Genomic DNA, 25329 nt, shown 5'->3' with positions numbered 1-25329 from the left:
GATTCCCCTGATAAGTTCATAGGCCAGTGTTGCTAGACTCCTTGTCGAGTAATTAGTCTCTGCTGCTTAGGATGCACACAGCCCGTCATTTGACAATGTGATGCCCACTGCTTACAGGGCAGCATTGACCGTGACCCTCATATTTCTGCCATCAGGCTAATTCCCTGCCAACTTTCTCTACCACCTTGCCTGTTAGCTAGCTCTGTCACCCCTCCCTTCATTAAGTGATGTTTTTCAAGTGATTAAATATTTTTAAAAATTTTTAAATTTACAATTAAATGATATCAGGAAGGAAGCTTTTAAATTGTGTTTTTTCCAGTGCTCATTAAACACCAACTTTTAAAGAAATAAAGTGCATGATTCTTTCCAAATGCCCAACAATGACTGGCAATATCTGTATAATTTTCAGATCATTATTTTATTAACTGGGGCTTATTTTATAACCAGTAATTAAGATACCAAGGAAGGCTCTTTCATTAATCAATTGACATCCGGCTAATAGCATCTCACCAGGAGTAAATAAAGTTCACAGAGGAGTTCTGCAAAGAGATAAAGGAAAAATTGCTAAGGGGTTTCTAAAATAGCCTTTTTGTAAATCTTTGGGGGGCATTCTCCTTGTTCTTAGCCTGTGTCTCCACTGAAAGACCTCAAGCGGTACCCCTCTGGTGGCCTTATTATATAGAACGGTATCCAGCATCTCAAGAAATCTTCATAATATGATAAAGTCATAGTAGGATAAAGTTGTGTCTTTACATAAAAGACTTACAGTGCAAAGTTCCCATGGGTAACAACCTGCATTCAAACCACTGCAAGCCTGTGGAGAAGAGTGGAGAACAACCTGCTCTCCACCGTCATCTGTTCCCAGTTACAAGCAGCTAAACTTTTGAGGCCACATCTCTTTCTGGGGACTGCAGATTGCCAGACTAAAAATACTTAAAAAAAAAACTGTCATGGTTGGGTTGTGTAGATGCTTCAACTGTTAAGGCTACTTGCTGGTCTTGCTGGGGATCAGAGTTCATCTCCCAGCACCCACATGAAATCACTCACAACTGCCTGTAACTCCTGTTCCAGGTGATCTGATGCCTTCTTCTGACCTCCTTGGGTACTACATACATGACACACACACACACACACACACACACACACACACACACACACACACACTCTCCTAAAAAACTAAAACAATATTTCAATAATATTTCAAAATTCATTTAAAAGAGTTCAATGAATCTCTTGTAAACCTGAAGGGTAACATATGATTAGTTACCACCTCGTACTTCATGGGAAGGAATAGGTTGGCATCTAAGGGTAAGGCATTTGCCTAGGATGTTGGGGTCTCTGGATCTGATGTGCTGCATGGAAGCATAATCAATAAAGAGGAGAAAGGGGGTGCAGAAGAGAGGAGAAATACACAGGGTTGAGCTTATAGCGAGGTTTTGTTTCACATAGCTATCTAGGATAAAGTAGTGATTGTATTTTTTACCCATGTGATAGGAAGGTGGGAAGGATAGGATCATTTTAGAATGAGATGCCCAATAAAACTTTCTTAAGCATGATTCTAGGATCATGGAAGCCAGAAGCAGTCTGTTCTTTCCACCCTTCCCTACAAGCCTGTGGGCCTTTGGCTATTTGATATTGTTCGTAAAGCTGGGTGTAATTATCAGATGGGTTTTTCCCCCTGGGTCGCCTAAGAGGAAAAGAGGGAGGAAGAAAATGGAGTAGGGTTGTTCTGAGATATGGACCATGCCACCCAGCCTAAGGAGAAATCAACTCTTGCTCAGAATGATTCAAGCTCACTATTCGCAGACATAATTCCTAAACTCTTTCCACATTGTAAATTAGAATACTAAGTATTTTTTAAAAATTGCAAAAAATAAACCATGCTCTAAATACATAGGTGGATTCATAAAACAGCTGACGCAACATGAGGTTGTTATATAACCAAATTGTATAATTTCTGTCTGATCACTCTCTATATAGACCATGCAATACACCGACATAGACACTAACATGATTTTATACCCATTGAAGGAACCCAGCAATGCTAGTTCTTTGCCTGAATCTTGAAGATACCACTCTGATCATATTTTTAGAGAGATGTCTCTGAATCAATTTCTTGTATATGTTGCATTGAGACCCATAAAGAAAGCCTATGTTAGGGTCATACATACATATCTAACATCCCTTTCCCAAATTACCAAACCAAACCCCACTTGCCATATATATTGACCTTTATAATCTGTTCTATTCTGTTTAATCTTTTAAGCATTAATAATTACAATAGCAGGCCATGGGCTTTTATTGCACATTGTGACTATCTCATGAAAACAGAGTCAACATTTATTTGCTTTAATGGGACTGAAACTAGTACCATACAAAACATGTCAGGACAAAGTTTCTACTTGTATAAGTCTGAAAAAAATAGACCATAATTATACCCATGCATACATACCTTATTGGTATCTCGAGAGTGTTCGCTATCAGTCATATATAGGCTACCTCCTCTTTTTATAAGTGCTGTAAACTAAACTGGGTCTTCACACTATATGTCTCAGAGATCATTATGAATAAAAGAGAGAAAAGGTGTAACAGCAAGAGATTGAGGTCAGCCAGGACAAAGCATGCCTGCCATGACCACTGAACTCATGACTCTCACAGCAGCTGTGGTTTACTGTACAAGATCTGCACAAGATAAAACCATTCAACATTCCAACATGGAGAGGGCAGGCTCATAAGGCTCCTGCTTAAACAAAGGAACAATTCTGACTGCTGGAGGTTGGTGAGGCAGGCTTCTTTAAGGGCCTTTGGTAAGTTGACCATCCACACCCATGAGATGATGGACAAAGATGTACAACAGAAACAGGGGTGTGAAAAAAGGAAGGGTTGGGAAAGGAAAGGTAGTGAATGTGATCAAAATTTATTGAATGAATTCTCAAATAAATATAAAAATTGTTTTCTAAAGAAATAAGTATGTAGTAGAATGAAAATCACATGGCTTTCACAGGTGAGAAGTGGTAACCAATTTGATGATAAAGAGTGTAGTTTTGAAGCCCAGGGTGGCAATGTATTATCCTTCACAATAATCCAATCCTTATGATTAACAGTTACTTTTAACTTTATTATCAATAGCTTTGTAGAAATTACTTCTCATATGTTCTCTGAGTAACTCCATAATATTCTCAGTTTTACCCTTCAGTTCATAAAGCCTAGAATATCTGCCTTCTGACCTTCACTGGAGTTTACTAACTTGCCCATTTGAGTGGCCTCCAGGATTGTCGCAGTCATGCAAAGAGCAGTCTGGATATAAACTTTGAGACACCTAGATGTTCATTAGTAGATTAGAGGATAAAGGAATTCAGGGACATTTACACAATGAAATATTACCCAGCTGTTAACAAAAGTCATGAATTCACAGATAAAAGGATAGAGCTGGGGGAAAATCATCCTGAGTGAGGCAACTCATACCCCAAAACCAAACATGGCACATACTCCTTTACATGTGGATGATATCTACTAAATCTTCAGTAACCCGGCTACCATCTGTATAACCACAGAAGTTAGTTAGAGAGTAGGGGATTGGAGGACAGGGATCTATCTAGGAGGGAGAAATAGAATAGACAGTTATGGATAAACTGGTGATTGGGGTCAACTGGAACAGGAAGATCAAACAGGGAAGAAGAGGGCAGGGTTGTTTTAAGGAGTGTGTAGGGAGGGACAGCTAAAACTAAGGGCAACTTGAGGCAGTTATATTGAACCTAACACAGTAGAAGTTTCAGAAAATATATGCCTATATGAAAGAAATCTAAATCGAATCATCAAATGATGGGGAGACAAGCCTCAGTTAGAAATATCTTGTCACCCAATGAAACCTGTCTGGAATGGGTTACATCTAATTGAGTTGGTCTCCAAAGGGGCCTTATCAAAACCCACAACAACCTGGGTTATTGACAAAGCTACTGGCTGTTCTCTGCAAACTTACAGTAAGGCCCTATTTCTGAAGACAACTCCCACAAAACTAATTGAACAGAGATGGATCTCAAAGCAGCTCTATTCCTAACTTCCCAAAGAACTATGACACTGATGGTTGTACTAGTTTGCATTCCCAACAGCAATGGAGAAGTGCTCCTCTTACCCTATATCCTCTCCAGCATGAGCTGTCATTTGTTTTATTGATCGAAGGTAGTTTGGATTTGCACTTCCCTGATGCCTAAGAATACTGAACATCTCTTTAAGTGTTTCTCAGCCACACATGCTTCAACTTCTGAAAACTTTCTGTTTAGTTCTGTACTCCATTATTTACACTGGATTCTTTGTCTTGTTTCTTTTCCAAGCTTTTTATTGCCCTCTGAGTTTCACAGCAGAAACCCTGGTCCCACTCATCTCCCTGTCTCCTCATAACAGACCTCTACCCTTGGGAATGTCCTTCTAAAATAAAACACACAAATGAACAAAAACAAAGCAAAGAATAGAAAAAAATCTTGTAGTGGAAACTGCAGTGTATCACAGTGTGACCCACAGTACACTCCTCTGCCCAGACATCTTCACTTGTAAGTGTTCATTGCAATGAATCAATTACAATTCATTGTCAGTCAGGTTCGAGGTCTCTAGCTTCTATAACATCATGAATATTGAATTCTCATCAGGGTGATCAGGTTGTCATGTTGTTGCCTTGTGTCATCCTGCAGATCCTCATGTTCAGCTTTTTGAGTTCTTTATATAGTTAGGTAGTAACTTTCTCTCATATGTGGTGTCAACAAAGATCTTCCCTTTTTCTGTAGCCTGATGCTTTGTCTGTATAATAGTATCCTTTTCCATATAGAAGCTTTTCAGTTTCATAAGATCCAATTAATTATTTTTTTAGTGCCTATGCTATCTTTGTCCTATTCAGACAGCATTTTTCTGTGCCAATAAGTTCCAGGCCTTTTCCCCCTTTTCTATCAGATTTAGCGAATAAAGACTTACGTTGAGGCCCTTGACACATTTGGAGGTTGAATTTTGAACAGGGTGATAAATATGGATCTATTTGCATCTTTCTACATGCAGCTCATAAGTTTGACCTGCACTATTTGTTGAGATGCCGCCTTTTGTTTTCTCAGTTTGTATTTGTGGTTTCTTTAACAAAAACCAGGTGCCCATAGGTGTGTGGACTTATGTATGGATCTTCATTCAATACTATTGATTAAAATGTCTGGTTTTATGCCAGTACCACACTTTTTATTACTATAGCTCTTTAGTACAAAACATGGTTTGAACTCATGAGCGGTGGTACCTCCAGCAGTTCTTTTATTATTTGGGACTTTCTTGGCTATCCTAGGTCTTTGTTTTTCTACGTGATGCTAAAAATTATCCCTTCAATTTCTGTGAATTGTGTTGAAATTTTGATGGGGATTGCCTTGGCTCTGTAGACTACTTTTGGTAGGATTTTGCTTTTCACAATATTAATCCCACCAACACACAAGCATTGAAGACCTTTCCATCTTCTAACGCCCTCCTCAGTTTCTCCTTTCAATGGACTACATTTTTATTATACACATCTATCACTTGCTTTGTTAGAGTTTCATTCAGGTATTTTGATCATTAAGATATTTCAAAGCTATTGTGAAAGGTGCTGTTTCTCTGATCTCTTTCTCAGTCCATTTGTCATTTGTACTTAGGAAGGCTTCTGCTTTGTGCATTAACTTTGTATCCTAATGCTTCTTTGGAAGTGTTTATCCACTGTAGGAGTTCCCTAGTGGAGATTTGAGGGTCATTTATGTGTACTACAATATTAGTTGTGTTATACAGTGCTGGGGATCAAATCCAGGGCCATATGCAGGGTAGATAGGAGCTCTACTAGCTGAGCTATATCTCCACCTCTCACATCTTACTCTTGGTTTGCTTACCTGCCACTGCTCAGACCAACATGAATTCGGGCAAACAAATAGGTGATGGAAACAGGAAGTAGCTACATAACAGACTGTATTAAAGGGACAGATAGCACAGAAAGAATCTAACAAATGAAAAGACATCTCAAAGTCCTTAAAAATGTCCACAGACAATGGAAGCAAATAGACTTACCTGTACATGAATGGTAGGATTTGAAAGAATCTCAGGAGCTCTCTGGCCTGACCCCTCTGTGTTAGAGTCTGGGATGAGGGGAATAGAGAGTATTACTTCCACAGCTAACTCAATGAACACTGTACACTGCAGGTGCCCTGGTTCTTATTCTTTTCAACTTGACACATGCTAGAATCATGTGGAAAGATGACTCTCAAATGAGAAAATGCCTCTGTAAGACTCACCTGTGGGAAAGTGGAGCACTGTATTGATTGATGGTTGATATGGGTGGTCCCACTGTGGCTGGTATCATCCCTGGGCAGGTGGATATGGGATAAATGAGAAAGCAAATGAGTTGAGTGAGCTATGAGGGGCAAACCAGTAAGCAATGTTTTTTCTTGGTCTGTGCTTCAGTTCCTGCCTCCAGGATCCTGCCATAACTTCTCTTAGTAATAAATTTCAATTTATAAGCTGAAATAACTCATTCTTCCCCAAGTTGTTTTTGTTTGTTGTGTTTATCACAGAACTAGATGCCCTAATTAGGACAGTTGGGCACTAGACTCATTTTACAACAGGGAATTGGTGGCAAAGATGATTTTGGGCTTAGACAGACAATGATTATTTTCAGGGGTAGACAAATAGATTCTGTTAGCTAGTACTCTGACAGGACAGAAACAAATTTTTAGATTCCAATTTTGAATATAAAATTCTATTCTCTTCCCATGAGTGAGTCAGCCTATCCACAATACAGTAGATTTTTCAAATGTGAATTTTTACCAGCAATGTTTTAATGGGAATATATCATGTCAACTTTCAGACTGAGAGTGGAGGGAAGGGCTTGGGTTAGGGTAAATTCTTCTCCTGGTAGGTGAACGTTAACAGTGCTGGAATTAGAGACAGGCTACCATTCTATGGGGTACAGGTCCATTGGCAGGGTGGACCACCTGTGTATCTCTGGCAAATGCAGTCTGTACCTATCTCTGTCAACATGCAGGAGCCAAGAAGTTTGGCCTTTTAGGAAGTGGGAAATTAAAGACAAGATGTGTATCAAGAGGAGACAGGCACTTTAAGCCAGATTGGCACAAGTACATATGTCTCCAAGCATAAGAAAGCAAGCGAACTCCTAAATTTAAGGATTCTGACCTAAGCTCAAGCCATCATATTTTGAAGACATTGCAGCATGTGGCCCACAACCTCAGAACAACAATACATCTTGAATGGTAAGTAGAAGCTATAGGAAGTGGTATTTTGCAAGGTCTGAGTCTTCCTCCTATTTTTCTACTCAGAAGAGAACTGGGAGAAGGAAGAATCTTGTCTACTAAATTGTTTCAACATGAACGCCGGGTACCACATTAAAAACCTTACAGAAATTATCTGTGAAACTTCAAGCACTAAGTTGAGGATGGATGAGAATCTTCCCTCCTGAGAAAAGTTAATGTACTTGTCCAAGTTCAGTGAGAGAATAGAGCAGGGATACAACAAAGGTCGACTTTTAAAAATGTTCTTGATTTTACCTAGTTTTCAATAGGAATGTATTCTCAATTGTATTAGCATTCTTGAACTATTTGAATGAAAGATAATATCTACTCAGGGAGATAAAGACTTTCTTTGGAAGGGAATGAGAGGAGCCAAAGGTAGGGATTGTTTTGGAATTGGACCGCTGCTCTTTAAATATATTAGGCATGAGTGGGTTCTCTTCCCATTCAGTATTTGAGCAGTGATTTATATACTTCAGCACACAAGTTCAGCCTCTCAATCAAAAGAAGTCTCAACTCTTCCTCCATGAGTTTCTTCAGCAGTGTCTCCGCAGTCACATGGAATCCAAATGGCACAGCTATTCTTCCTGCAGATCACTGTATAATTGCTGCTTAATGAGCTTTGCAAGAAGAAAGAACACAAGCAAAACCAGAGTGACTCTATTTGTCTGCTCTGGGTCGGCGGGCGCCTGGAGTGTGTTTTCTTAGAGAAATTGCCTGTATGTGTTTGCTTTCATTTGTGTTTTTGTTGTCGTTATTATTCAAATCGCCTCCTGCTTCTCCAGAGGAGATAAAGATGGTTCATGTTTTTAAAATGCTTTGCAACATCTCTGGGGGGATAGCAGTACACAAACCTTCTCACTTATGTATGTATGTATGTATGTATGTATGTATGTATGTATGTATGTATGTATTATGTATGTATGTATGTATGATGTATGTATATATTTTTAAGAAAAGTAGTGCAGAAATGTTGACTGGTGTTAGATGACTCATTTCACTGAAAGCTCTGGAAGCTGAGATCCTTTCTGAGATCTGTGTGTTTGGGGATGAAAGAATATAGATCTCACCCTAAAATGTACCTTCTGCTGTTGGTAATGGACAGTCAGAGGTGGAAAAACCTAGAAGTCCCTCCATGTACCCCATCCTCATGTCCACAGATGCATTGCTACATTAAAGAACGTGCAAGGAATCTTTCAAGAGGCATACATTTCCTAGCTTCCTCCTCTTTTCAAGCTCCACTAGACTTTTCCAGAATGAAACTCTAGAAATGTATTGTTTTTTAACATGTGCTAAGTTTTAATGTGTAATATGCATGCATGTACGTGGCTAAAAGTGTCACGGTCAGCTTGGAAGGTCACAGGACAATATGCAGGAGTCAGGTTCTCTTTTACCATGTGGGTCCTGGGAATCCAACTCAGAGAGTGAAGCTTAGCTGAAAGTGACTTTACCCACAGAGAAATCTTCCCGGCCCTATTACTGTTTGTATGGAAGTAGGCAGGAAGTGTTTCGTATCTAGGTACGGAAGTTTCAGGAAATACTAAATTACCTCTCATTTGTCTGATTCATGAAGAATTTCTCTCCTCAGTTACTCTCCTATCAGGGTCATTGCAGAAGCAAAATGGCTTGAATTTGGATGCCAGCTCTGTGGTTTTCGGTGTGCCCTTAATCAGAATGCCTGGCATCTTTGAAATTCATGTGAGTTGAGTTGATAACTCTGTTTAAAGGACTGAGAGATATTTAGGAAAAATACCTAAAAGCAGACATCAAGCAAAAACTTATACCAGGAAGAAATTAATACCTACTGATTGGGACTTCAGATTAAGAAAAGGGAGGGAAGATGAAAGGAAGGAAGGAAGGGGGAATGGAAGGAAGAGAGGAGGGGGAGAAACTAGGGAGGAGGAAATATGGGAGAGTGAAAGAAAGGATGGGTGGGAGGGAGAAATAAAGGAGGAGGAAGAAAGACTGGCAGAGAGGAAGAAAGGATTAGAGGGAGGGAACAAGGGTAATAGGGATAAAGGAAGAGAGACCCTGGTCTTTGAGGCATAATGTCTCTCTTTGGGGGGTGCCTCAGGTGTTTTTGTTTCATGATGTAATACCACTTTGATACATAGTTGACCAGTGTCTCCATCCTATTATAAAACTGCAATAAAAGATGTTCTATCTAATACACCCATGCTCGTGCATTAGTTATTTTTCTTACTGCTGTGACAAAGAAAACTGCCAGACCAAAGCAACTTAAGGAAGGACGATTTGATGGTTGAGGTGACAATGGTCTCCAAAGGCTCATATGTTTGAATACTTGATTGACAGTTGGTGAAACTCTGATGGATTAGGAAGTGTGGCCTTGTTAGAGAACATGTGTCATGGAGTGGGCTTGGAGGTTTTAAAATACTCCCATCATTTTGAGTTATCTTTCTTTGCTTCTTGGTTGTTTCTCAAGATACATACCTTCAATTGTTGTTCCAGTGCTGTGTCTGTCTGCCTGCTGCCATGTTCCCCGCCATGATGGTAATGGGCTCTAACCCGAAACTATGAGCCCCAAATTAAAAGTTTTCCTTTATAAGTTGCCTCAGTCATAGTATTTTATCGCAGCAATAGAAAAGTAACTGGACAAGGTGTTTTCTTTTTCAGCTTTTGAAGTTACAGTCTACCTATCAAGTTGACATCTAGATTAACCATCACAGTTTCTTAGCCTGGAGCAAGTACATGAATCTCCAGAGAGCATAATAATAAAAACCTCATTAGGGGCTGGATTAAAGCCAGCCCCCTGCATGTCTAACCAGTCACATACCAGCTGATGCTGAAGCCACTGCCCAGAGGCTACACCTCTAGGGACCAGATACTGTTCATCAGTGCCTTTTACAAACTGTATACATGTTCAAATTCTTCCTTTAGTCCTGTAAAAATAAAGCTGTCTCTGAAGATAGATTATTAAATTTCTGTCAGAAAATAGTCTTTGTACAATTCAGGGAGATTTTCTTTCTGCCTTAGCTTTCAGAAAAACATTGCTTTCTCTTCCCCTTGCCTCTGACCCTGAAAATATCTGTGGCACCCCTTTGTACTAGAAGGCCACTTTTCCTTCTCCAGGAGTTTCTGGGTGGGACTGTACTATATATCTTTAGAGACATGATTCTGGACACTGAGCATAGGCAAAGACCATATTTGTGTATGTGAGAAACTTGCACCTTTGCAGCTCTTACCTTAGTCCTTGTCATCTTGCTTCCATGAACAGATCAGTTCAATACATAAGCCAGGAGCCTGACATCAGAGTTGGGAACCAGCGTACCCTCCCACCTTTCAGTGGCATCCACTGCTTTTGTTAGGTTTTGCTCTATAAGGTGGGCAGTGATGGGGTCTTGAGTAAGAAAAGCAAATAAATACAGGATATTTTCATATTGCCGTTTATTTTCTTTACCTAGGCTGGGGCACTGAACCCAGGAAATTACACACATTAAGCAAATGCTCTGCAGCCAAGACATCTCCCTCCTTGCCTAATTTGTACTTTTTTTTCTTTGTTGTGGTATGTTGCTAGGTTTCCCATGCAGGCCTTGAATTTATATCTCAGGCTAGTCTTATACTCCTACCTCTGCCTCCTGAATAGCTGGGATTGCAGGCTATTTTATAGAGAGAGACGGAGGGGGAAGGGAGGGGAGGAGAGAGAGAGAGAGAGAGAGAGAGAGAGAGAGAGAGAGAGAAGAGAGAGAGAGAGAGAGAGAGAGAGAGAAAGAGAGAGAGAAATAGTTTGTGGGAAACGTTCCATATTCCAACTTGTAGACACATGCTACTTAATATTTGCAGATTTTTCTACGGTCTTTTGTTACATGTGTGTATATACAGTTTAAAAGAAAATAATTAATTAGCAAAATTGAGCATACAAAACTGCCACCACGAGTCAAAAATCAGTTTAATGTAGGTCTTATGCAGATAGCCACAGATGCCTAAGATTCAGACTAGATCATGCCAGTTAAAAAATTCTAGTGTGGGGCCTAGAAGTGTCACCAAGCTTCACTACTACCCAGCTGAGGAGATGTTGATTGTTGCTGGCTGGCTGCTGGGAGGTGGAGGGGATCATTGACCAGTGAACAATGCCCACATGTATACATTTATGGGTATGTGAACAGCACTAATTAGACTTAGTCTATTATTATAAACAAAGAAGAAAGAACATGAAGTTGGGAAGGGAATGTGTTGAAGGTACTGGGGTAGTTGGAGTAGAAATTGGGGGTTTTATATTACGTGTGTGTGTGTGTGTGTGTGTGTGTGTGTGTGTGGTGTGTGTGTATTTGTGAAGTATGTATGAAGTTTTCAAAAATAGTAAGTTTTCTATAAATAGCTTATAACAGTCTTAAACCTAAGGATCTACTATGAATCAATATTCAACACAGTGCTTACAGTAGGAATATTAACATGTTTGTACATTGTTTCTCAATTCCCCCATTGTGTCTTGCTTAGTTTTATGATTGTGTTCATTACTTGAAGCAAGGTTTGGGAAATATTCTTTCAATAACCACTCATATAGATCCACCATAATAGCCTTGGGCAAATCTTCCACCACTAGTCTTGTATTCTCCAGTAAAAGGTACCTGATAGAGGCAGAGGCGCGGCAGCCGCATTGAGCACTCAGTTTCTGTGTCGGTGTCAGTTCAAGGTACCGCTGTGCTTTATCTCCTTCCAGTGTGATAGATTAAACATGGTATCTCATGCTTTACACAATTGAGGTGCTTGCTATTAGCATTTTTATATTATCATGCATAAATTGTTACAGTGTGGTCTTTTTCTGTTTGCTTTACTGTTTTTCATTCTGTATACTTTGCAGTAAAAAAAAAAATCTTCCTTATATTTTATGCATGATACTTGCCTTTTCCTGACACCAATACTGTGGTCATCCCGCTTTTTCAGCTACCTGCAATATTCTTTAAGTGTTTATTCTAGTCTTATTTTAGTTATGGGCATGAGTGTGCCCATGTGGGTAGATCCACTGCACTATGAGTGCCAGTATTCTCAGAAACCAGAAGAGGGCATCAGATCCCCTGGAGACGAAGTTACAGGTGGTCGTAATATTCAAAACTGGGACACTGGGAATCTAACTAAATTGTGCAAAAGAAGTTTTTGTTCTTAACTACTGAGTCATCTCTCCAGTACCTCAAGCTGTTTTTCCTTCCTATGATCATATATATATATATATATATATATATATATATATATATATATATATATATATATGTATATCTAACGTAGTGATTGCATTTAACATTTCTTGTACATGCAGTGCTCCAGAACTGACCACCTGAGATTGGACATTCTATATGGGTTCATCCCTGGAGGAAAGGGATTCTTCCTCTATCCACAGTCTTAGCTCACTAATAGCTCTTCATCTATGGGTGGAACTGTGTAGAATTTACCTTGATGGTGTTTGCATGTCAAGTGGTGGTGTATTATGCTGGTCTAGTTCAGGCAACCATTAGGTAGATAAGCGGTTGTGTTTTTTTTCTACCATATCTCAGGGACACTATCTATAGTAGACATCTGCTCTTTAAGTTACAGTTTCTGCATCATATATTTAGAAATTCCTTCTACCCCAAAATTATGTAAACAGGATTATCTAGCTTATTTCACAGTTCCTTTTTAACGTTAACTGTTCAGATACTTCAGTTACTTTAAGACTGAAGTAGAGACAGAGAAGTAGCTTGCCTTCATTTAACCAGCTATCTCAGTACAATTTATTGAAAACCCACCCTTTAATGTTTTAAAATGTCAAATTTCTCTTGTGCTAATTTCTGTTGTATTCTTGGATCTGCTTCTGTGACTACACTTTTGTTTGACTGGTTAGTCTATTTCCATTAAAAGATTTCTTTTCTTTTTTTTCTGAGGTAGAATCTCAGATAATCCAGGCTGGCCTCAGACTCACTGTATATCCAAGGATGACTTTGAAATTCCATTCTCTCTGACACTCTGTGCATCCTGAGTGCTGGGATGACGGGCATGTACCACAATGAGCACTTAATGCAGTGCTGGAGATCAAGCCCTGGGGATTGGTGCATGTCCGGCAAGCACTCTACAAACTGGTCCACACCTCCAGCCTGTTTAATGCGAATTAACAACTGGAACACTGACTTGCATCTGACCCCTGACCCCTGGCTGCATGTCACCACTGTGCCTCTTGAGAGTGTCCTTAGTTTTTCTTTCCCCTCTGACTTTAGCCTTGTGCACAACTCCACGGAGATCCGGGTTTTTCCTGAGGTGAGAAGATTCAGCCATAAAGCTGGAAAAGTAGTTTATCAACTGAAGGAGTTCTCTGGTAGAATTTTTGGAGTCGTTTATGTATACTATCATGTCATCCACAAATAGTGATACCTTGACTCCTTCCTTTCCAGTTGGTATCCATTTGACCTCCTTTTATTGTCCAATTGCTCTAGCTAGAACTCTGAGTACTATAGTGAGTAAATAGGGAGAGAGTGGGCAGCCTTGTCCCTCATTTTAGTGGGATTGCTTCAAATTTCTGTCAATTTAATTTGATATTGGCTGTTGGTTTGCTGTATATTACTTTTGTTTATGTTTATGTATGTGCCTTGAATTCCTGATCTCTCCAACACTTTAAACATGAAAGAGTGTTGTATTTTGTAAAAGGCTTCTTCAGCATCTAATGAGATGATTATGTGATTTTTTTTCCTTTGAATTTGTTTATTTAGTGGACTATGTTGATAGATTCCTGCATCCCTGGGATGAAACTTACTTCATTGTGATGAATTATCATTTTGATATGTTCTCCAATTCTTCTTGTAAGAATTTTATTGAATAGTTTTGCATTGATATTAATAAGTGAAATTGCTCTGAAGTTCTTTTTCTTTGTTGGGTCTTTGTGTGTTTTAGGTATCAGATTAACTGTGGCTTCATAGAATTAATTAAGTAGTGTTCCTTCTGTTTCTATTTTGTGGAACAGTTTCAGGAGTATTGGTATTAAATCTTCTTTAAAGGTCTGATAGAATTCTGCACTAAAACCATCTGGCCCTGGGTTTTTTTTTTATTTCCTTAGGGGTTATGGAACTTTTTAGACAGCTTAACTGAATCTGATTTAACTTTCGTACATGATATGTGTCTGGAAAATCATCCATTTCATCTAGATTTTCCAGTTTTGTTGAGTATAGGCTTTGGTAGTAAGATCTAATGATATTTTTTTAAATCTTTCTCAGTTTCTTTTGTTATGTCTCCCTTTCAGATTCTGACTTTGCTAATTTGAATACTGTCTTTATTTCCTTTAGATAGTTTGGCTAAGGGTTTATTTATCTTGTTGATTTTCTCAAAGAACCAGGTCTTAGAATCAACAAAAGTTGATTCTTTGTATTGTTCTCTTTGTTTCTAATTGCTTTTTGGCCATGAGGTTTGATTATTTCCCCACTGTCTACTCCTTTTGGGTGTGTTTGCTTCCTTTTGTTCTAGAGCTTTCAAATGTGCTGTTAAGTTGCTAGCGTAGGATCTCTCCAATTTCTTTATGGAGGACCATAGTGCCATGAATTTTCCTCTTAGCACTGCTTTAACTATATCCCATAAGTTTGGGTATGCTGTGTCTCCATTTTCATTAAAATCTAGAAAGTCTTTAATTTCATTCATTATTTCTTCCTTGACCAAGTTATCACTGAGTAGGGAGTTGTTCAGTTTCCATGAGTATGTGGGCTGTCTGTTGTTTAGTGGCTGGATATAAAATTAACTCAAACAAAATCAGTAGCCTTCCTCTATACAAAGGATAAATGGGCTGAGAAAGAAATTAGGGAAACAACACCCTTCACAACAGTCACAAAAATATAAAATATTTTGGTGTAACTCTAACCAAGCAAGTGAAAGGTCTCTGTGACAAGCACTTCAAATCCGTGAAGAAAGAAATAAAAAACCTCAGAAGATGGCAAGATCTCCCATGCTCATAGATTTGTAGAACTTACATAGTAAAAAAATCTACCTTACCAAAAGCAATCTACAGATTTAATGCAATTCCCATCAAAATTTCAACTCAATTCTTCACAGAGATAGAAAGAAGAATTCCAAAGTTCATATGTAATAACAAAAATCCCAAGATAGCAAAAACTATTCTCAACAATAAAAGAACTTCTGGGGGAATCACCATCCCTGACCTCAAGCTGTACTGCTGAGCAATAGTGATAAAACCTGCATGGTATTGGTACAGAGACAGACAGTTTGATCAATGGAATAGAATTGAAGATCCAGAAATAAACCCACACACCTATGTGTTGGTATTTTTTCTAAGCTCCACCCCGACAGCTACCTGGCAACAGCCAGCTGTGTCTGACACTATATAAAAGGCTGCTTGTCCCCTTCTTATTCTCTTCTCTTCTCTCTTGCCCTCTTCCACTTTGTCCCTGTCCCTTCTCTCACCATTCTCCTCCCTCCCTTCACGTGCTCATGACAGGCTTTTCCTCTCCTCTTCTACTCTTCTTCTCTCATTAAACCTCTCAATCATATCGGCTTGGTTTGATCTGTCTGGACACGAGCCGAGATTTAAACCCCAACACTATGGACAGTTGATCCTTGGCAAAGAAGCAAAAACCATACAGTGGAAAAAGAGAAAGCATCTTCAACAAATGTTGCAGGTCTAACTGGTAGTCTGCATGTAGAATAATGCAAATTGATCCATTATTATGTCCTTGTAAAAAGTTCAAGTCCAAGTGGATCAAGGACCTCCACATAAAACCAGATATTCTGAATCTAATAGAAGAGAAAGTGGGAAATTAACACAGGGAATAATTTCCTGAACAGAACACCAATGGCTCAGACTCTAAGATCAAAAATTAACAAATGGGGACCTCATGAAACTAAAAAGTTCTATAAGGCAAAGAATGCTATCAATAGGACTAAAATGGCAACCTAGATTGGGAAAAGATCTTTACTAACCCTACATCCTATAGAGGGCTAATATTCGAAATATACAAAGAAGTTAGACTCCAAAGACAAAACAAAACAGAAAAAACAAACCAAAAACAAATAACATTAAAAATGGGGTACAGAGCTAAACAGAGAATTCTCAACTGAGGAATCTCAAATGGCTGAGAAGCACTTAAAGAAATGTTCAACATCTTTAATCATCAGGAAAATGAAAAATAAAACGACCAGGAGATTCCACCTCCACCAATCAGAATGGCTCAGATAAAAACTCAGGTGACAACACATGCTGGCAAGGATGTAGAGAAAAAAACACTCTTCCACTGCTGGTGGGATTGCAAATTGGTACAACCACTTTGGAAATCAATCTGGAGGTTCCTCAGAAAATTGGAAACAGTTCTACCTGAAGACCCAGCTATACTACTCCTGGACATATACCCAAAAGATGCCCCACCATATCACAAGAACACATGCTCCATTATGTTCATAGCAGCCTTCTTTATAATAGCCAGAAGCTAAAAACAACCTAGACAGCCATCAACTGAAGAACGAGTACCGAAAGTGTGGTATATTTACACAATGGAATACTACTGAGCTGTTAAAATCTAGGACATCATGAATTTTGCAGGCAAAAGGATGGACCTAGAAAACTTAATCCTCACTGAGGTAACCCAGACCTAAAAAGGACATCATGGTATGCACTCACTGATAAGTGGATATTATCCAAAATGTGCAGAATATTCATGATACAACTCACAGACCATATGAAGCTTAACAAGAAGGAAGACCCAAGTGCAGATGCTTTAATACCAGTGAGAATGGGGAACAAAATAATCACAGGAGACAGAGGGAGGGAAAGGAGCAGGATCCGGTAAGGGGGGAAGGCCACAAGAGTGAATCCCAGAGGGCCAGGAGAATGAATAGAAATATTCCACAGTGTGGGGTAAGGAACAGGGTGGGGGAGCTGTAGAATTGTTGGGGCTCCTGCGTCCACTCTGCCACAGGACTTGGGCCGCTTGGGGAGGCAGAATGCAGGAAGTTTGACCAGGCTTACCCCACAGCCAATGCCAGGTGCACCCGTGTCAGGCTGTAGGGAAGCGGCAGGACATCACACCAGGGGGGTGGGGAGGACACAGTCTGAGGCAGGGGTCACTGCCAGAGCTGGCTTGTGAATCTCTACACCTGCAAGGAGGCCGGAGCTGTTGGATTCTCAGGCTCTTGGGCATCCAGGTGCAGCTGGAAGCTGAGAATGGAGTTGGGGGCCCACAGGCTGGATCTAGCCTGAGACCGAGGGGAAAAAAAGGGGGGAAAGCTTCAACTGGTCCTGTGGGGATAGTCTTTGGCTTGATGGGTATAGGCTGAAGGCTTGGTGGCAGTGACTGGGAGCACAGGGAGGCCTTCTATGAGAGATTAGAAGGCGGTTCTATAGGCAAAGCCTTCTCTGTGGCTCTCCATGATGGATCCCGATGAAAAGAGACAGTCTATGGTTTTAAGACATTTATTGTCATGGGTGAAGGTGGGTGAATAAAACCATACCCTCCTTCTCAGGATGGGACTGAGATTAAATACCTCTACAGAGAGGAGTGTCTGGGAAGGAAAGGTTATTGGCTAAGCCTCCAGGCCTTTAGGTACCTCATTATTATGGAGATCTGTCTTGAGCCCATGTGACCTGTTCATGAACTCTACCTCTGGAGGGCCTTGAGTCATTGCCCTTACAGGACTCATGGCCACAAATCTATGGAGGGCTGTGGCTCGTGATGGGGCCTGGTTTCCCCGGAGTTAAATGAAGTGCCTACTGTCCCTTAGGGTTACCACGGTTTCTAGCCTTAGCTCAACCAGGAACCAGGCTGCCTTTTACAGGGAACCACTAGAAAGTACCAGACACTAGGCATGTGGGACGCTCCCAGGACCTAATGGAGATGATATTAGCTGAAATAACCAATAGCAGGGAGATAGAATCTGAAGAGACCACCCCCACTTGATAGACATGGCCCCCAGTTGAAGGATGGAGCCACCCACCCATTTCAAAATTTTTAACCCAGAATTGTTTCTGTCTAAAGGAAATGCAGGCATAAAAAGTGGAGCAGGAAGGACCATCCAGAGACTGCCCCGTCTTGGGACCCATTTCCATCTGCAGAGACCAAACCCTGACACTATTGCTGATGCCAAGATGTGCTTGCAGACAGTAGCCTGACGTAGCTGTCCTCTGAGATGCTTGGCCATCTCTGACTGAGACAGATGCAGATACTTACAGTCAACCATTCGACTGAGCCGGGGGACCCCAGTGGAAGAGTTAGGAGAAGGACTGAAGGAGCTGAAGTGGATTGCAACCACAACAGTATTAACTATTCAGATCCCTCAGAGCTCCCAGGGACTAAGCCATCAACCACAGAGCATGCACGGGCTGGTCCATATCCCCTGTTACAGATATGGCAGGGGACTGCCTTGCCTGGCCTCAGTGGGAGGGGGTGTACTTGGTCCTATGGAGACTTGATGCCTCAGAGAAGGGGGATGCTAGAGGAGTGAAGTGGGAGTGGGAGGGCGGGGGGAAGCCTCTTAGAGGTGAAAGGGAAGGAGGATGGGGTGGGGGACTTGTGTAGGAGGAACCAGGAAGGGGGGCAACATTTGAAATGTAAATAAATAAAATAATTAATAATTAAAAAGCTCAAAAAGTAATGAAAGCATCCAACGTAAGAAAGTTTGTAGCTTCTCTTTTGCCTCCATAATCACATAAAAAACATTTAAATATCTCCCACAGATTTCCAGTTAATTTTAGCTCAAAACATGATTGGTGTTTTGTTATTAGGAACAGGGCTTTAAATATTTTCAGTTGATGCGTCTTTGTGTGTCTCTGTTTATGCACACATGTGTGCGGAGTCTCCTGGAGGCCAGAAAAGGGTGGAGATCTATTGAAGCTGAAGGTACGAGTGGCTGTGAGCTACTGGGTGTGGGGACTGGGAAGGGAAGACGGAACCTTTGCAATTGCAGCAAGTGATTCTCAAGGCTTAGCCATTTCTCCAGCCCCCAGAAATAAGATTTCCCAAAAGCATATTTCTACCTTGATTTTGTAAATTCCTGCGCCAATTATTGGTTCTTCATCAGTAATCATTTTGCCAAACTCTGCTAACATTTAATAAGCATCCCATTTTTCCTTAGAATCTTTAGGTAAATTATCTTATTCTCAGTAGTTTTTTCTGTTGACATTTGATTCCATCCTCCCCAATATGTTTTTGTGGTTGTCATTGTTTTTTTTTTAATTTATGTATCTTACACGACTTTTGTCTAGCTTAATGCTCAGAATATCCAGACCATTCTAATGGTAACATTTTATGTGAGAGCACAAATGGATGGGCACAAATTTATGAATATGTATGTCAGGAGTCATCTTCTACTGTCATTACCTCTCATGTATATGTATATAAACATACATACATACATACATAATTCTCTATTGTCATTAATCTCATTTATGTATATACATACATGCATATACAGTATCCTCTATTGTCATTATCTCTCATGTATGTTTATACATACATACATACATACATACATACATAATTCTCTATTGTCATTAATCTCATTTATGTATATACATACATGCATATACAGTATCCTCTATTGTCATTATCTCTCATGTATGTTTATACATATATACATACATACATACATACATGCATACATACATACATACATACATACATACATTATCTTCTAGTGTTAAGCACTTTCCACACTGAGCTGCCTCCCAGGCCCCAGATAACATTATTTCTCTTTTAGATTTAAAACGGAATAGCAGATTTTTCCCCCGAGTATAACGCTAGCAGTAGATTTTAGATGGGTTTTTACTTCCAAGATAAGGTGATGTCATTTTTCACATATTAGCAAGGCTTTTAGCTGTAATGCATGTTTAATTTTCCTCTCCTAGATGCTTACTTCTCCTGCGTCTATTTATGGGTAAAGTGCTACGGGGAGGCTTCTGAACGTTGCACCCTTGGTGCTTGCCTGGATAATAATTTCTGTTTGCTCATGGTAAGTTATTCCTTTTAAATGGCATTAAATTAAGTTTAGTTTTCAATTTATTTTGTATTTGCATGTTTTACTAAAAACCGATATTGATATTTTTCTGGTTCTTTTCCCCTCTGCCTTTGTTGGGTTTTGTTCTGAGTGTCACCCTGCCTTGATGGGAACAGTTGGGGAATTGTTTTCCTTTCTCCGATGCTTTTGAGGGGAGTGTGAGAAGGCCACTATTCTATCCAGAGTCTCATCTCTCTCACCTGCCCTCCTATACACTCCATTTTCTCTCTCTATACCTCGCTCCCCCCTAGCTCTCCCTAGCCTCCCTCCATTCACTCTCTCCATACCTCCCATCTAGGCCCCTACACCAAGCTCGGCTCCGCAGCAGTACAGGAGGAGACACCTGTATTTCTCTGATCTGTTCCTTTTCATCTGAGCCGTGGCAGTTTTTTATAACTGTTCAGACCTTCTCCTCTGTTTTCCTCTTTCCTGTGTGAATTGGGGGCAGTGCCTTAAGGTTTTTCTATATCATAATTTTCTAAATGTACACTGAAAAAGAGATACACAAACCAAGAAACATGTTTGACTGCAGTTCTGTGCAATGATAGGGGGAACCCCCAGCCTACCCAGGAAAGTGGTGTTGGAGAGGGAAGGGTAGCAACTAAGCAGAAGTCCCTGACACCATCAGTTTCTTCTTTGGGGGATCCTTTAAGGTTGAATGACCAAAGGAAGCAAGAATGTGTTTACACATTGGCTTAATCAGAATGTTTTTAGGGACTTAAGAGACAAGAGATGGCTATCAAAAATTTTGGGAGGCAAAGAGCCCAGAAGTGGAACAATGTGTTTCAAGCAAAAGAAAAGGCCTTCCTGGTTGAAATGAAATCTTGTTCCCATATTGTTTTTTAGTTAGAATCAAAAGCACCGATATACCATATGAGAAATGGTATAAAAAAAAAAAACAAAAAATCCCCCACCATTTGTTAATTATTCTTTGCCTCTTGTTCCATTATGAGTGAGAAGATATAGATAAGAGTGTATCTACTTGTATTCATGATAAATTATTCATCAGCTTGTTCATCTCTCATTCTGATATGCTCTGTTTTCCCCTAAAAAATATAATTAGTCTTAATGTATCAATCCTTACATTTCTTCCACTGCTAGGAAAAAATATTTCCTGATTCTGCGACAGTTATGTGAATGTGTGTGAGTGTGTGAATGTGCGTGCATGTGTGCACGTATGTGTACGAGTGGGGTGTATTATGTATACGTGTAGGTAGGGGTGTGTGCTCACGTGTGTGTGTGTGTGTGTGTGTGTGTGTGTGTGTGTGTGTGTGTGTGTACTCCATTTGAATAAGGAGACAGAATGAATATCCAGGAACCTAAATGCATCCCTCTGCCCCTGTCTGTATTCATAAGCACACTATGCCTTCAATCACACCTTCTAGGCAGCTGGATCTCCAAGGGGGTCTAATAGGAAAGATTTCACATGCAGATGAGAAAGATTAAGGCTTTCTTATGTTAAGGATTTGAAAGAAGAATGATGGCCTCCTTGGGCACCAATGGGGAGGGGATGTGTGTGTGGGGGAGGTGGGAAGGGGGGAGTGGTTGGGAAGGGGGAACACCCTTATAGAAAAAGGAGAGGGGGATGGGATAGGGGGCTTAGGGCCAGGAAATTGGGAAAGGGAATAACGTTTGAAATGTAAATTTAAAAAATCCAATAATTAAAAAAAGAAAAGGAAAAAGAATGGTAAGGGCACTTCTAAAACAAAGGTTATTAAAATTCAAGAGAGTCATCAGTACCAGTGACCTTAGGCTTACAATTAAAGGTAATTGCCACTGCTGAAGATTCCTGGATTCCAAAGTTAATGCATGGGAGTCTAGTCTCCTCCAGGTGACTGTTTGCTGTCTACAAACACCAGGTGCGGGGTGTGAGCCACTTTCCTCTGCCGTGGAGCCCCAGGGTCTACAGTAATATGTAGGCTAGGATAGCATAATGTTGTTTGCTCCTGTAAGAGAGAATTGATGATGGCTAAGGCAGGTGACTTCTTCAAAACCACCAAGCTGATATGAAACAGGGCCACAATTGCTGCTCTGTAGACAGATGTACACTGTCCTTTCTGTGACACCATGCTTGAGAATCTATTTGGAGGATTTGGGGCACTGAATTGTTTTATTAATTTCTCCGAGGCTGTTTCCACTTCTGACCCAGAGCCACAAGTCAGTCCTAAAGTGATTCACACCACACCAGATGAACTGTATGCCCCTCAGACCCTTTGAGGAGTTATGGAAGGAAAATTTGACACAGATACCACATGTGAAGAAAATTAGGTGCCACTGTTTTACTCTGTGGGCAGCTTGCTCTCTGACCCCAGCTTGTGCTTGCTGGCACTCTGTCCCTACTGGGGAACTAATTGGCCACGTAATTGTGATCCCTGCTGTGACCTGCACAAGCTGTTCTTATTCATATAAGTCCCCGATCCTTTCCCAAATGGTTATCTCAATTTGCCTCAATAATACCCTATAGTAGCAGGGTACATGGTATGGTAAAGGAATTATTTTGATCTGCTCTAAATTTAGACTCTGGTAATTTCACTTATCACCCCACTTCAGGATAGACGATGGAGCCAGAAGCAGCAACATCCAAGTATTTCATTCAGGTTCTCTCTTTGCTGAAGAGGCAGGCTTTTCGTCCTTGCCGGGACTCCTTCCTGTACCCCTCCTTAGAAATTCTTGTTATTCTACTACAATCTGATAGACTTGACAGCATTGCTCACGTTCAAAGGAAGAGGAAGCGAAGATAAGATCGTTGTCTAAACGTATCTGGAGAGGTGTCTGGGGATGACAGACAAGATTCGCCTTGAATAGTTCAGAGATTTTTACCACCAACCTCACATTAAAAAGCTGAAGATGAACTCAATAGAAGGTGAAGGCTGTGGTAAATACAGTCATCTGTCTAGGAAGCCATCACATCAGAATGGAGCAAATTCTACCTTATGGCTCAAGAGCTGTGAAGCCCTGATCAAGGATCCTTCTACTTCAAGCTCCCATCTGGCTGACTCTGCATTTTGCTTTTTGTTCTTTTAATATCTTTGACATACATTTTTTTAAAAAATCAACTTTTTGAGAACGCTTTTGGGTCCAAGAGGTTGACCTAAGGTCTTTAAGCTTGACAGCAAATAGTTTCAACCGCTGACCCATCTTACTGGCCCAAGCTTTCCTTTAAATTAACACAAGATATTTGTTCATAAAGTATAACATGCGTTCCTAGCTAAGCATACACTGTATCATGATCCAACCATAATATTCATCTTCATAAACATTAGTTATTTCCTCAGGGTATGATCACTCAAGATTTCTCTTCCATCTATGTTAAAATTAGCTGTGATCATCCTGTTATGTGGTAGAATATTTGAGCTTAAAATTACTGTTGAATGGCAAATGTATACCTATTAACTAACCTCTCTCTCTCTACCTCCTCCTTCTTTTCTCTCCTTAGCTTATGTTAACTTTTGTTCAACTTTCATTTTCTATGAGATAAACCATTTTAGATTGTACAGATAAAGAATGGCATAAGGTACTTGTCTTTCTGTGTCTGGCTCCTTTACTGAGCCTTTTCTGTCATTACTGAGCATAATGCCCTCTAGGCTCAGCCAAGTTTCTAGAAATGAAGGATTTTAGCCTTTTATGGTAGGATAGTATTCTGTTGTCTGTCTAAACTCCATACTTCTTCTATATGCATTAATGAATTGGTTTCTTCTCTGTCTTGGCTATCATAAAAATGCTATAGTTTACTGGGGGCAGAGGGGACAGATGTCACTCTAGCATGTGATTGTAAGAACATCTCAATATACTCTGAATACTTACTTCATACTGGGATTTAAAGACATAAAGTCTACTTCTAGTTATATGTTTTAAGGCAACTCTATTTTTATAATACTTATGTTAATTTATATACTTATACCTATCAACATGTGCATAGAAACCCTCCCTTTGTAGGATTGTACCAGGAAGAAGATTATAGGGCCTGGTATGTGTGTAAAAGAAATGGTGTGATAGATTGGTGATGTCTGCATTCTATGTCGGAAAGGTGGGGCCCCAGCAGGTAGATGAAATGGTGCTGTGATCAAATGGAGATGTCTGCATGGGAATGTGAGAAAAGTGGGTCCCTAGTACGTCTTATATCTATGGCCTTTTCTCTCACAGTCTTGCTGTTGTTTCGTCACATAAATGAATTCTCGTGTGAACAACCATTGCCTTTCTTCCTTTGTCTTGCAGTCTCATATAAAATTTTATTCTTTCAGGAAGGCAGAAGATTAAACAAATTTAATTTCTTCTTAGTAAGTTGAGGATGTAGAAATCTGGATCCTTGTTAGAGGGAATTCTGGGGAATATGGTGTGAGAGTTATCGATTCAGATATAGAACCAAGGATTAATAACTAGTTATGTTATTAAGAATAATTTACCCAGTAGTTATCCCAGACATATAAAACCTGTATCTTAGAGAGGATCTTCCCTTGTAGGGGAGGACATTTTTAGAATGCCAAGCTATATTCAAGACCGTCTTCCTTCTGATGAAGTAGTCTGAGTGTAGAAATAGCAAATAATTTTGGTTTTGTGTTATGATCCTCATGTTTCTGTATGGTTGCTATCATGCTGTGGAGAGAAAAAGTGAGGATTTCCTACTCTTCAAAGAGGAAAATACAATAAATTAGTGTCTGACATAGCCATAACCAGTCAGTTTAACAACTGGTTATGCAAGTGTATTCTCCATTTTTTTTTTGGTTAGAGTGTGCCTCTGCCATATCCAGAGGGGTTTAAAAAATAACTACCACCTTGCTGAGACCATCCCAAGACCTTTATCTTTCCCTCAAATGCCATCCAATCAGAGAACCCCGGATATCTGTTCTTAGTGAATAATGTCATAAAATATTCTGAAGATGGCAAGAACTATTACTCATTTTCCTCATCCTTGGAACCTGATGCTATTCCGGGTGGTACATGAGGGATAGTCTTGGGATGGCGATAAGCCTCTAGGTAACAAACCAGGAAGCCTGTGTTTGTGTATCCACTGTACCTCGTGTTCTGAAACATGTTCTTATTTACTGTTAGAGAAGACAGGAGAGTGGTG

General features: G+C 40.0%; 1 long non-coding RNA gene across 6 annotated transcripts in view; it reads right to left on the bottom strand.

Annotated features, from left to right (window-relative positions):
- LOC102553022 (uncharacterized) overlaps positions 1-25329 on the bottom strand; it is a 63688-nt gene that overhangs the window by 6589 nt on the left and 31770 nt on the right. For 2 of the 6 annotated variants that reach the window (XR_015631221.1, XR_015631222.1), the window contains 2 exons: positions 6282-6351; positions 6058-6125 (listed from right to left, as the gene is read on the bottom strand). This is a non-coding gene — a long non-coding RNA (uncharacterized LOC102553022). Of the gene's footprint in view, positions 1-6057; positions 6126-6281; positions 6352-22019; positions 22208-25329 lie in introns of those variants that run through there. The other 4 variants (XR_015631223.1, XR_015631224.1, XR_015631226.1 and 1 more) reach the window with 3 other exon arrangements.

This window comes from Rattus norvegicus, chromosome 10 (genome assembly GCF_021556685.1).
Source record: "Rattus norvegicus strain SHRSP/BbbUtx chromosome 10, alternate assembly SHRSP_T2T, whole genome shotgun sequence".
Lineage (NCBI taxonomy): Eukaryota > Metazoa > Chordata > Mammalia > Rodentia > Muridae > Rattus > Rattus norvegicus.
This window is presented reverse-complemented; position numbering and strand designations above follow the sequence as displayed.